Genomic DNA, 14,161 nt, shown 5'->3' on the forward strand with positions numbered 1-14,161 from the left:
AGCAAAACATAAGCAACCAAACACACGAATATCATCGAACAAAGGAGGGCTACCAAACAACATTTCATAGGTTGTTTTATTATGAAGAAGAGGTGAAGGAGTTTGATTAATGAGATGAGAAGCAGCCAACACACACTCCCCCCAAAAACATATAGACAGATTTATCTGGAAATACAAAGCACGAGCTACATTTAAAATATGCTAATGTTTCCTCTTCACTCTCCCCCTTTTTTTTTCTTTGAGGAGTACCAACACAAGATATTTGACAAATAATACTATTTGCAAGAAAACAATCCTGGAGACAATTAAATTACGTCTCATTATCACTTCTAACACACTTTATTTGTTGAAAAAATTGATGATCAACCATTGCAATGATTGACATGAAAACTTTGAAATCCTCCTTTTTATTTTCCAATAGATACCCAAACAGCATGAGAGAAATTATCAACCAATGTCAAAAAATAATAAGATCCACAGGATAAAGTGTCATAAAACCACCATAAATCATAATGAACTAACTCAAAAATACGAGTGGCTATCTGTTCACTAATTAGAAAGCTATTTGTAGTCTGCTTAGCACAATGACAAATTTCACATGCTTTACTCAGATGATCTCTAAAGTTACCAACATAAGGAAGTAACTTTACTACTTTCTCGAAAGGGTGATCCAATCTTTTATGCCAAATTTCCAAAAGAGGATAAAGTTTCAACCGAAACAACTTTGACTGTCGAAACCTGCCGGAAGGAGTAAAGTTCATCCCGTCTCTCACCTGCTCCAATCAGCTCCCTCGAACGAAGGTCCTAAATAGCACATATGTTAGTAGAAAATTGGATAAAACAGTTCATTTCCTCATTCAACAGGGAAACCAAAATTAAATTGCAGTTTAATTTAGGAAAGTAAAGAATGTGTCTTAAGTGAACTTTGTCCGTCAATTTAACCATTCCTTCTTGGGTAGCCATGAACACTGTCAGAAAAGACTGACATTTCTCAACAGTAAAACAAGGAAGTGTCACCCCCCTTGGTGGTGGTGGAGGAGAAGACTTGCCGCTAGCCATTTAGAATGATGAAAAAAATTTTGTGTCAAAAACCTTGCTCAGATGTCAAAATAGAGTAATCTATTGAATTTTATTGATAGACCTCAAGGGTATATACATCCCATTAGGAATCAAATTGCTAAAAGATAATATCCTAACAATGTAATTGTTTTATTGACTTCTTATGTGATTTCTGTTAGAAATCAATATTTCTATATATTACTTATTTTTTATACATGTATTACTTAAATTTTCTTTTGTATTTAAGTAAGTTATCAAATTGATGGCCATATTTGGCAATTAGTTGATTGCTTATTGTAGTGGCTGGTTTGATCAACTGTTTCTATTAATTGTTTATTTAAAAGTATTTTGTAAAACTTAACTGATAATTGAAAGCTGATATGTGTAAAATGACAAATAAGGGCATGATACATTTTATTGTTAAGTACTTATTTAAACCCATGTATGTTCTAAATGTCTAAAATACCCCCAATGGAAAATTTATCATTTGGCCCAAGCCTGTATTTTTACCCGATTGGGCCAACAATAATCCAGTTAACTAAATTTGCCTTCTATAGGCTCCTCAATTATTTAAAATAAATTTAATCCATCATAAATCTAAATTTTTCATATCAAAATTCTACTAAATTCATTAATATATCGGATGAATAATTTTTTTTAGGGTCACATGAAGTTTCTTTTATTTTGTTTTATCGGGAAAGTTGTGTAAATTTTGTTGCTGCTCGTGTTTGAGCATTCACTACAGCAAAACAATTTTTTAGCGGCATTTTTTAGGCCTATAGCGACACTTATAAGCGACGCTAAAACAATTTGCGGCGTATTGATAAACGCCGCTAAATTTTGCTGCATTTATGTGGAAAAATGCTGTTATAGAACATGACCTTTAGGGATGTTTCTCACAAAAACGCTACTATAGAACATGACCTTTAACGATACTCCCCACAAACGGCGCTAAAAAACATGACATTTAGCGGCGCTTTCCCCAAAAACGCCACTAAAGACTATATCAAATTCAACTTCTTTTTTAATAATCTCATTTACATTCTTACATCATACAAATTTTAAATGACCTAACAATGGACATAGGAGGAAAAGGAGGAAGGATCGACTTTTCTTATTTCAAGAACTTATCTTTATCCTTTAAGCCTACTAGGTGATCAAGCTGATGATTTTACTTGGCTTAGAAGACCTTATTTGAAATAAAGATTGGAGGACTTTATCCTCCATAATGTTGCAATTCAAATGGTGATTTCATCTTCTCAAAGCCTATAAATATGCATCACTTATGGATGTGTGATGCAACTTTTGTGAGTGCTTGTGCTACATTTTACTCATTATATTTTGCCTATAAATATGCATCACTTATGCATGTGTGATGCAACTTTTTTGAGTGCTTGTGCTACATTTTACTCATTATTTGCTTGTGTTTGTACTTTGAACTCTTTTATAAGCCTTATTAGAGAGTTGATATTTGTTGTGAGGTTATTTAGGTGAGTGATTGTAACAAGTCGAGTTTATCTATTGAGGCTACAATTACTTTTTGTGTAAAGATAGATTGAGTTTTAACCTATTATTTTCCGAAAAGCATTAACAAAGTTTGTGTGTCTATCTTCTCTCTTTCTCTTATCACTGTCTTTGTTACACAATTTTATTCGAACTTGTGTTTAAACATATATTGAGATATTAAATTGATAAAAATGTCAATTAATTAAAATGCTTTTTCAATATTTTTATTATTTCAATTAATTTTATTATTCGAATTATGCCATTTGGCTTTGTACAATTACTCAAACGAATATGTGTTTTATATGGATATATTTAATGAATTACACTTCTTACTCGTATCCAAATATGTTAAACTTGTACTTCAATCTTTAGGCAGTGCCATTACAATATCTAAACAATCATTTGTTGCACAATTAACATATACATAAGAAAAGTCTAACAAATGAAGTAAAAAAGATGTCCAACAATGGGAGACAAAATAAAAATGATGCCTTAGCTTTCCACCATTTGCATCTCCTGTGCCGATTTCAAAGCCATTTCCTTCTCATTTTCCGCTATTTCATCTCTGAATCTCTTGTAAATATCACCCCCATAGTATTTACGAGTCCTAAGAACCAAAACAAGTATCACAACCGACCCAAAGGTGTTAGTGGCAGCAAGGATCGAAAACGATAGCCTGTAACATTGTTCCCCAATGCAAGTCAGCTCTTTCACCATTGATCTCGCCATCCCCTTTGCTGCCAACTGCTTCCATGCCTCTTTATCATAAAGTTTCCCAACGATTCTCACGTTTAGTACAAACGAACCCAAAGGGCTTGATAGCTGAGCACAGTTGAAAAGCGTGGCGTAATATTTCAACCCGAAGAGCTCTGAAACTATGGTGAAAAGCAGTGTTTGTTGAGCTCCAAATGAGAACCCTAGCAACAAAGAAGCAAGGTAAACAGAACCAGGCCATGGAAAGGCGATGAGCAAATCACCTACAGCAGCTAATAGGAAAACGAGTGACATTATCAATGGCCGAGGTATTTTGTACTTCAAAAGAATGATTTCAGAGACAAATCCAGCGAAAACTCTACCAAAATAGTTCCATATACTAAGCAATGAAACAACTGTGGAGACAGCTTGATATGGATACCCCAAGGATTCACCAATTTGACCTAGGTTGTCCACTGCTGTTAAGCTGCAACCCAAACCACAAAATGTACCAAGGAACACCAGGAACATGTCTATGCTAAAAAGAGCTTGTAAAATGGAGAAGTCTTCACCTCTTTTAGGTGGCTTGAAAATACTTGAACACCCTGAGGCTGAGGCTTCCTTAGTCTCCATTGATTCATATTCTATCTCGGATTTCATCTCCGTCTCCGGCAGTGTCGGTGCCTCGTCTACAAGCCTAATAGGGGCAGTGAGTTGTTCCCTATTCCTCCAAGTATAGAATTCTTCTCTTATAGCTATGAGAAACGGTGAAAACATAATGAAACATACTGCAACCCCACTAAATAGATAAGCAGTATGGAAAATGGGACCTTTTTTTGAGCAATGGTTAGTGCCATGATCAACAAAGCTAGAACAGTTGCAATCCCCAGATATTCATGCAACACTTTAGTTTCATTAGGATGTGTAGAGATCTTCATGGCTCTAATATTATAAACAAAAACCAAAGAAATTGCAGCTGGAAACCAACCTATAAGAAGAATCAAAGACTTTGAATCATTCCCATAGATTGCATAATAAATTTGTGGGAAAATTGCACCACTCAGCCCTACAAACCCTTTCATCAACCCAAGCATCATCCCTCTACTTTGTGGGAAGTTTTTAACACAAGTAACTAGTGAACCAGTGTTGGCAAAGTTTTGGGAATTTGCACCAATACAGATATATGCACACATTTGCCAGACTTTTGGGGTAGCAACTCTTTTGGTCACTGCCAACCATATCATGAAGTAGCCTGTGAAATTCATTAAAGCACCCACCAGCAACACGAACCATGTGGGGGTTACCTCAGCTAGGAGCCCCGAGAGGACTCCGACGTTGGCTCCGAGGTCCTTGAATGTGCTCATGAGGTTGAGTGTGGATTGGTCGTAGCCTAAGGTTGATTTAATGTCTTTTGAGTAAACGCCGAATAGATACGTTGCACCAGCACATGCCATGATTAAGAATGATGCGAACATCATGAACCATCTGCCAGTGATGACTTGGAGAAAGAAACGGCAGCAGACATAGCCGGAGCTCCCGCTGGCGGTGGTTGCCATGGTGGTGCTAATAGCAAACCTGGCGAAATTGAAGTTTCGGGGCTGAAAAGTAGTGAAGTAAATAATAGTTTTCTTGAAAAAAAAATGGAAATCTAATCCTTAAAAAACAATAGAACTTTAGAAGTAAAAACACAAAATCAGATTGGATTTTCAAGTGAGAAACAATCTTGGATAGGTGGGAAGCAGATTCTGAGTAGATTGATTGGGAGCTACAATTAGTATGGATTTTTTTTTTAAATTTATTTTAATTTAAGTTTAAACACGTATCACCTTCATTTATAGTTATTTTGATTTAGGTCAGATATATTTTAGAGTTTGTTTTTTTTACATAAATTATCTTTCATTTTTGTTTTAGAGTATAGTTGGTAATTTATGGTTGTCTCCTTATAACAATCGAATTTGAGTCCTCTTTTAAGAGTGCAATGTGTTTTACTATTTCATTCAATAATTTTTTAAGATATATTTCGATTTTTTATACAAAACTTAAAATTACGCATAATAATCCTCTTTAACCCTTAAATAGAAAAATAAATGCATTGCAACGCATTCAATTTCATGTACTTCTACACTAGCAATAATTTTAATCATTCATGTATTGTAATAATTTTATAGTATACTATAGTTTTTCCATACTGTAATAACTTAAAAATATTTTATTATATTTTGGTAATATAAATAACCATTTTAAAATTCTTAAATACGTTCTCTTTTATTTAAAAGAAATAAAAAGATGTTGGAATTTTTTAAAAAAAAAATCAGAATTCATTTGAATTTTATTGATTCCAAAGTAGAACGTAATGTAGCACGAAAAATATATTGGCAAAGAAAAGGTGGAATGGAAGGGTTGGGTTGGGTTCAATTAGAAACCTAGAATGAATAGGAAAAGGATTTTGTTCATTTAATCAGGAACACACATTATTAATGTTGAGTAATGAAAATTGTATGTCACATTAAATTACTACTACACAAATTTTTCTCAAGGACTGTAATTTTTTTTACGTTACTCAAATTTATTCTAATCTCAAATTATCACCTCTCATTTTCTATTTCTCTTATTTACTTATAAATGTAGATAAAAAATATTTGGATATCAATTTAAGATGCAAAAACCTTTTCTTTTTTTTTTTCTTATTTATACAGAAAATCGAGAAAAAATAATTAGGAAAGGTTTACTTAGGTTTAAAAAATCCTCCATAAAAAAAAAAAAAACCAACTCTCAATCTCTTAAAAACATCAATCCACCTGACTGCACACATGGCATGTTGTTGATGTGGAAAAAATTTCTGCAGCCATACCAGAAATTTCCATGTGTTAAAAAGTGTAAATTTCCATGTCAGAAAAATTTTCTTTTTTCCCACGTCAGCAACATACTATGTGCACGGCCAAGTGGGATGCTCTGATCAATTTCGTCTGCCACATCATTAGCAGTTAACGGTCAAATCAGTTAATAATAAAATCAATTAAATTTTTTAAAAAAATTTTGAGAGTTAAACTGGATGTATTTTTTTTAAAAAAATTCACGCATTAAAAAATGAGAAATATACAAGTGGAAACCATGCAGAAGTTGAATTGATGTATAGAGGCAACACATTCGTTTCATTGGTTCATCATTTACTTTCTCCACGATTCGTTGCCATGCTGGTTAATCGTTTAAGTTATTGATTGTTAAAATAGATGTTATATGATTTTTTCTAGTCGCACTGTATGTATTAATTGAAAATTTTTATTCCCTTCAATTTTATAATTTAATTCTTTTTTATGGAAAAACTTTAAATGTCATAAATCTGTGAATCAAAACTTAAACTTTCCAAACAACTTTCTTTTTCGATCTTTGACATTAATCGTCAGATAGATTTGGATCTAAGATATATCTTACTTGTTGATGGGTACTGATCTACTGCACTAATTGTTGAATAATAGCTTGGAGCTCGCTACTCGCTACTTGGACTTCTAAAAAGAAAACAACTTAGTGACTTAAATAAAAACTTTCGAATAGTTCAGTAATCATTGTATAAGTTTTTGAAGTTGAGTGATCAAAACATAAATGTACTAACAATTTAGTGACATTTAATACAGTTTATTCTTTTTTGTAATAAATGAGGGGAGGGTATAGTTGTCAAAATTAAATCGGTTCAATAAATTGAATCAATTTAAAAGAAATTTGATGGTTTAATTAGTTAAATCGTTACCATAAAATTGAAGAAGGATCGAACTTGTGCAAATTTAGTTGAATTAGTTAAAATTGGTCGAATAGTATAAAACCGAGTAAAAACTGTTTAAACCAAATTTAAGTTACTTTGAATACTTAATTTTATTGTTATAATTTATAAAATTCATACTTGTGTTTCTATTATTATTCATTTACTTATTTGTTCTAATTTTTAACTCTTTTAAAAATTTATTTTGTAATGATTATATTAGTGTTGTTTGAATCGAATCACTTGGTTGGATCGAAAAATCAGTTGGAGTATTAATCCGGTGAGAAGTATATAACTAATTAACCATTGAACTGTTATGAATTGATTGAGTCGGGTTAAAAATCAGTCAAATCATTATATGTATTATGTTAGTCTAAAAGTAGTTGATAACACGATTACTAATAAAAATAGCAAGAAAAATAAACATCATATGTAATTTTATCTAATTGTTTTATTACATATTTGTTGGGTTATTCCTTTTGTAATATTTAACATATGCTACTTATCATCATCTGTTAGTCTTTGACCGAGATCATCATCATTCGAATTTGAATTTGCATCATCAAGATTTTCTTCTACCATGTACTCTATGAAGTATTTACCATCTCAATTCCAACTATAATTGAAGTTATAAAATATGCAACATGCTAGTACAATCCAACATTTTCTTATGTTATACTAAGGTGATGTTGTTAATATGAGAAATATTTTTTTAAAACAAAAAAAAAGATCTTCTCAAACATATTTCTAAACATTGAATGTCTCAAACTAAAGGGCTCACGAGCTGTTTACGGTGCTTATGTTTGTCAACAATCTCTCAAATGATATCATACCCCATGATATGGTGTAAGAAAATTTTTTTCTATTTGCATAATTAGCATTTAGCACCAAGTTTATAGTATTTGGATTCAAAATCCAAATAATTTATAACTTTAATTATAAAAATTTATATAAACTTAATTTAGAGAGAGACTTATACTAGGTTATATCCCATTTTATAATCCGTAAATTAAATAAAATAACATAAAATTTATAATATATAACATTTATAATAAAAATTTATAAATTATCTAAAAGTATATTACTTTTATAATATATAGCATGGACATATAAATAAGTTATGTTCATACTTGACCATAAATTTTATATTATAACATTTTTATCACATGTAATTTATTTTTATAATATGTAATAGAATGACAAATGTAATATAATTTCTTTTATAAATAAATATATTATAACATTTTTATAACATTTAAATTATTTTTATATTAACTTTAAAAAATTTTGGATTTAAATATTATAAATTTTATAACTTCATAAAATACACTAATTATTTTTATAATATAAGAAAATTTTGACCATAAACTATCTCAAACACTCATATGTGTTCATGTTTATAATATAATTTTTATAACTTGTATAAAAATAATTTTTTAAAATTGGATTTGGGTATAATTCCCTGCGTAATTACTCCAATTCTCACCTTCCTCTATGAATTAGAAAGTGTAATCGGGATTGTAGCGACCTAAAAATTTTTAGCACGGGCGTTAGTCGAAGTGATTATTGAAAATTTAAAAACAGGGTCTCGATTTTATTTAAAAAAAGAGAGTCGCCACCGATCTTTTTCCTAGGTGTGATCGGACACCTATTAAATTTTCTTTTAAAATTTTTTTAATTTTCTAAAACAGAGTCAATTTTAGATCTACGTCAAAATCCAGAGAAAATTGGGGTTCGGGAGTCGGTTACGTGTGAGGAAGGTATTAGCACCCTCACGACGCCCAAAATTGGTATATCGTTAAGCGCGCATTGTCTTAATTTTCCAAAAATACGAGTTCAACTTAATATTTAATCGTGATCTGATTGAAACATGAGAATTTTTTTTTACACGAGAATTTTGGAGCACAATAATAATTGTTTGAAAACACGTAAATTTGTGAAACACGAGAATTTTTTGAAAACATGAAAATTTTTGAAACACGAAAATTTTTGAAACACAGGAATTTTTTGAAAACACGAAAATTTTTGAAACACAGGAAATTTTGAAAATACGAAGAGTTTTGAAACACCGGAATTTTTGAAAACACGAAGATTTTTGAAACACGATTTTTTTAAAAACAAGAAAATTTGTGAAAACACGAAGATTTGTGAAAACACGGATTTTTTTTTGAAACACGAATTTTTTTATTTTTTTTAAAAGACATATCGTATTTAACACGAACCGGTGATATTCACTCAACATAGCGATGAAATCATTGAATTAGTGTCAAATCGATTCAATTTAATATTTAATCGTGATTCTATTAAAACACGAGAATTTTTTTTAAAACATGAAATTTTTGAATATTTTCGATTTGTTTAAAAGGGCGTATCCTGTTTAACACAAACCGGTGATATTCACCCAACATAGCGATGAAATCAACGATTTAATGTTAAATCGATTTGTTTCCTTATTTATTGAAATTATTTAAAATTAAAATAAATATAATGATGTTTTGTAAAATTAAAATAAAAGTAAAGAAAATATTAAAAGCATAATATAAAATATGAGATATTATAAAAGTACACAAATTAAATTAAAAATGGAAAAAAGAAAATTACCGAAAAGCTCGAAAATACGAGCTTAATTGAACGGGTGACACGACTTGGGCCCCTTTTTCTTTCTTCTTTTTTATTTTTTATTTTTTTCTCTTCTTTTTTCTTTCTTCTTTTTTTTGGGCCTGCTGGGCCGTTGGACTTGGGCCTGCTCGGGCGTGTGGGCTGGCAGATCTGGCCTACTGGTGTTGGCCTGCTGGGGCGCCTGGGTGCTGGGCTGCTGGAAGCGTGGGCCGGCTGGTGGGTGCTAGACTGGCCTGCTGGGTGAATTGGGTTGCTGCTGAACAGGCCTGCTAAGTATGCTGGGTCTGACGGATTTGGGCCTACTGGCTGAGTGTTGGCCTGCCGGGGGTGCTGCTGGCTAGCTGGCCTGCTGGGTCGGGTCGGTGGTCGGGTGCGGGTCGGAGGCGGGTCGGGTCGGGTCGACTCAATTGTTATATTATTTTTACTTTTTATTTTTTTATTTTTTTCTTCTTTTTTTTCTTTCCCCTTTTTTCTTTTCTTCTCTTCTTTTATTCTTTTTTCTTCTCCAAACCCTAGCCGCCGCTCGCCTCTCCTCTCGTCTCCTGCTGTCGGTGATCTCTCCACCCAGTGGTGCTGCAGTCAGCGCTCCTCCCTTCTCCTCCTCTCTCTCCTTCTTCTTTGCTGCTTTTTTTCTTTTTGGTTGCTATTTTTTTGTTGATTTCTTGCTTTTTTTTTGTTGCTTTGCTTGTTTGGGTTGATAGGTGTTGACGACGGTGGTGCTACGGCGGTGGGCGTGGTGGCACTAACGCGATGGTGGTGGGCTGTTGCCATTATTTTTTTTTTGATTTTTTCTTTTTTTTGTGATTGTGTTGGCGTTTTAGGAGGTGGAGGTAAGGGGAAAATAACGGTGGCAGTGGTCGCGCGACGGTGGTGAGGGGAGAACCGGCGTGATTTGAGATTTTTTTTGAAGTTTCTCTGCTGTTTTTTCTTCTTCTTTTTTGCCAAAAACCGAATCTCTCTTCTCTTTCAATTTTTTCTTTTTAATCTTGTTAATTTGTCTTCTTTCCCTTTGTCTTCAGGTGACAGTGGAGCATTATGGGCCTAGGGAGGCTGTCGGAGTAGCTAGAGGTGGCAGTGCACGCTCGGCTGCTGATTGGGGGATTTGACATGTTCAATAGGACTAAATTGTAGAGGATGCAAAACTTCTGGGGCAAAAATGTAATTTTATAAAAATACGGGCCAAAATGTAATTTCTAGAAAGTTTAAGGGCTTGAATATAATTTACAAAATATTAGGGGTTAAAATATAATTTTTAAAAAGTTTAGGGGCTAAAATGTAATTTCTATTTTTTGCATTTTAAAATTTTATTATTAATATTTTATTAATATTTAAAATTAATATATATGAAAAACAAAAATTAAAAATGGGCTAAAGCCCCAAACAAGTCCAAAATCCAATTATTTAAAACCCAATTATCCAACCCCCACAGGTCCAATCATTGGGCCCAATCATTAGGCCCATATGAGGCCAGCCAAGCCTGTAATTTGGAAAAAAAATAAACACGACCCCGGACAAAATTTAGTGCTTACAGCTGCCCTTCTTTACTCATCGTTGTGAAACAGGGATAGAGTAAAGATTTAAAAGCACTGAATTTTATTCGATTATCCAATCTTTATTTTATTTTTTATTATTTTTTTATTTTTTATTTGAAAAACATAAATCGAAAATAGCTTAGTATGCGACCCGAAACTGAACTGACCTCTCGGATTATGAGTTGATTTTTGAAAAAAAAATTGAAAAATACATCGGTGTGTGACCCGAGGCTCAACTCACCTCTCGTATTATGTGTTGATTTTTGAAAAAAAATAGAAATTAAAGATGCCTCGGCATGTGACCCGAGGCTCAACTCACCTCTCGCAAAATGAGTTGATTTTTAAAAAACAGAAATTAAAGATACCTTGGTATGTAATCCGAGGCTCAACTCACCTCTCGCAATATAAGTTGATTTTTTAAAAAATAGAAATTAAAGATACCTCGGTATGTGACCCGAGGCTCAACTCACCTCTCGCAATATGAGTTGATTTTTTGAAAAACAGAAATTGAAAATACCTCAGCGTGACCCGAGGCTCAACTCACCTCTCGCAATATGAGTTGATTTTTTTGAAAAACAGAAATTGAAAATACCTCAGCGTGACCCGAGGCTCAACTCACCTCTCGCAATATGAGTTGATTTTTTAGAAACATAAATTGAAAAATACCTCGGCGTGTGACCCGAGGCTCAACTCACCTCTCGCATTATGAGTTGATTTTTGAAAAACATAAATTAAAAAATACCTCGGCATATGACCCGAGGCTCAACTCACATCTTGCAATATGAGTTGATTTTTTTGAAAAATAGAAATTGAAGAATACCTCGGCATGTGACCCGAGGCTCAACTCACCTCTCGCAATATGAGCTGATTTTTTGAAAAACAGAAAAAGAAATGGTCTTTTTCGAGAGGATCAGTATTTCGAAAGAGATTATCAGGTAAGACTCGAAAGCCCTCTTTTGCGTCGATTCAGCGCAATTGCCAACAATATCTCTTGCTCTACTGGAATACATGTATATGTCATGTACGATGTTATTATCATATGCACGTGTTTGTCCTAAATGCCTTTATGCCTACGTGATTATGCCATGCACCCTGGACTGTTTGCCACGTGCCTCCTTTTTCGCGAGGGACTGTTTTCATTGCTTCAATCTTTGACTTTTCTCTCAGGTTTTGTACTCATCTTCAAGTTTGGTGAGTAACCCACATCTCTTCGTATATATCACCCTCCTGCCCCATTGTTGAACTTTGTTCTTGCTTTGGGGCCCTTGTACTTGTCAAAATCTCATCCAAGTAATGTTCAACATTCCTTTTGTTTAGAGTATGTCATTTTACTATTTATCATTTAAATAAATCAAACACGAGATGCATAAAAAAAACAAAGTAGGCATGAAAGAAATACCTCACATTCAATTTTTTTCAAAAGCAACAAATCAAAGAAAAATGACAAGGAAGTTCCAATAAAGAAAGCATCATAAAGAAAGGAAAGTGAATTCAATTGCCACAAATGCTCTAGATATCCAATGAATGAACTTCTCCATGTTTCTTCATCATAGATCTTTTCGAGCACGGCTTTTTGTGTAGAAGATTTCAAGCATCTGAAAATGCTTCAAATGTTGCAACCTCGACATTCAACTCCCTGTTCAAGTTGTCTTGCTCATTAAGTCTGAATCTGTTTCATTAGGGCCCCATTTCGGGTTTTCATCCTAATCTTTTTGTTTATCAAGACGCCCTTTTCGGGTTTTCATCTTGATTCTCCTTTTTTTTTAGGCATAACATTTCTTCACAGCATCTGAGTTCACTGGATTGGGTAATTCTTTCCCGTCCATCTCAGTGAGAATCAGAGCCCCTCCTGAGAATGCTTTTTTTATAACGTAAGGCCCTTCCCAATTTGGTGACCATTTTCCTCGAAAGTCTTTTTGTATCGGAAGGATCTTTCTTAGTACAAGCTCTCCTTCGCGGAATTCTCTTGGTCACACCTTTTTATCATGTCCCGTGATCATTCTTTTCTGGTACATCTGTTCATGACAAATTGCCTTCAAGCATTTCCCTTCAATAAGGTTTAGTTGATCATATCGAGTTCGAACCCACTCTGATTCTTCTAACTTCGTCTCCATCAAGATGCGTAAGGATGGGATCTCTACTTCGATAGGCAGAACAACTTCCATCCCGTAGACCAGAGAAAAAGGAGTTGCCCCCGTAGATGTTCGTACAGATGTGCGATATGCATACAAAGCAAATGGTAGCTTCTCATGCTAGTCTTTATATGTCTCAGTCATCTTCCCGATAATCCTCTGAATGTTCTTATTAGCCGCTTCTACTGCTCCGTTCATCTTCAAGCGATAGGGTGAAGAGTTATGATGCTTTATCTAAAATTGCTCACATACTTCTTTCATCATCTTGTTGTTCAGATTTAAAGCATTATCTGAAATAATTCTTTCAGGCAGACCATATCGACATATGATCTCCTTTTTTAGGAACCTACAGACTGCAGTCTTCGTCACATTAGCAAACGAAGTGGCTTCTACTCATTTTGTGAAGTAGTCTATAACCACAAAGATGAAACGATGTCCATTAGAAGCCTTCGGGGAAATTGGCCCTATAACATCCATGCCCCACATAGAAAAAGGCCATGGCGAAGTCATGACATGAAGGGGCGAATGAGCTGCATGAATTTTATCACCGTAAATTTGACATTTATGGCACTTTCGTGCGTAGCTAATGCAACCCCTTTCCATTGTCAGCCAGTAATAACCAAGTCTCATAATCTGCCTGGCCATAGTGAAACCACTGGCATGCGTTCCACAAATTCCTTCATGAACCTCTTCAAGTATCTTTCTGGCTTCAACAGCGTCCACGCATCTCAGGAGCACTTGATCTTTTCCTCTTTTGTATAGAATATCCCCGTCAAGAAAAAATCCAATCGCTATTCTCCTTATTGTTATTTTGTCATTCTCATTTGCTTGCTCGGGGTACCCTTGATTCTTGATGTACTCTAAGA

The 14,161-nt window shown here is 33.7% G+C and overlaps 1 long non-coding RNA gene and 1 pseudogene across 1 annotated transcript; one reads left to right on the plus strand and one right to left on the minus strand.

The window, feature by feature from the left end:
• Nucleotides 1-3,057: 3,057 nt before the first annotated feature.
• On the minus strand, nucleotides 3,058-4,766 carry LOC105775617 (protein NUCLEAR FUSION DEFECTIVE 4-like; annotated as a pseudogene).
• Nucleotides 4,767-10,072: 5,306 nt separating this feature from the next.
• LOC105775873 (uncharacterized) lies at nucleotides 10,073-10,925 on the plus strand. Its single transcript, XR_008189730.1, has 2 exons — nucleotides 10,073-10,209; nucleotides 10,333-10,925. It is a non-coding gene; the product is annotated as an uncharacterized LOC105775873 (long non-coding RNA).
• Nucleotides 10,926-14,161: the final 3,236 nt, after the last annotated feature.

This window comes from Gossypium raimondii, chromosome 10, assembly GCF_025698545.1.
Source record: "Gossypium raimondii isolate GPD5lz chromosome 10, ASM2569854v1, whole genome shotgun sequence".
Classification (NCBI taxonomy): Eukaryota; Viridiplantae; Streptophyta; class Magnoliopsida; order Malvales; family Malvaceae; genus Gossypium; species Gossypium raimondii.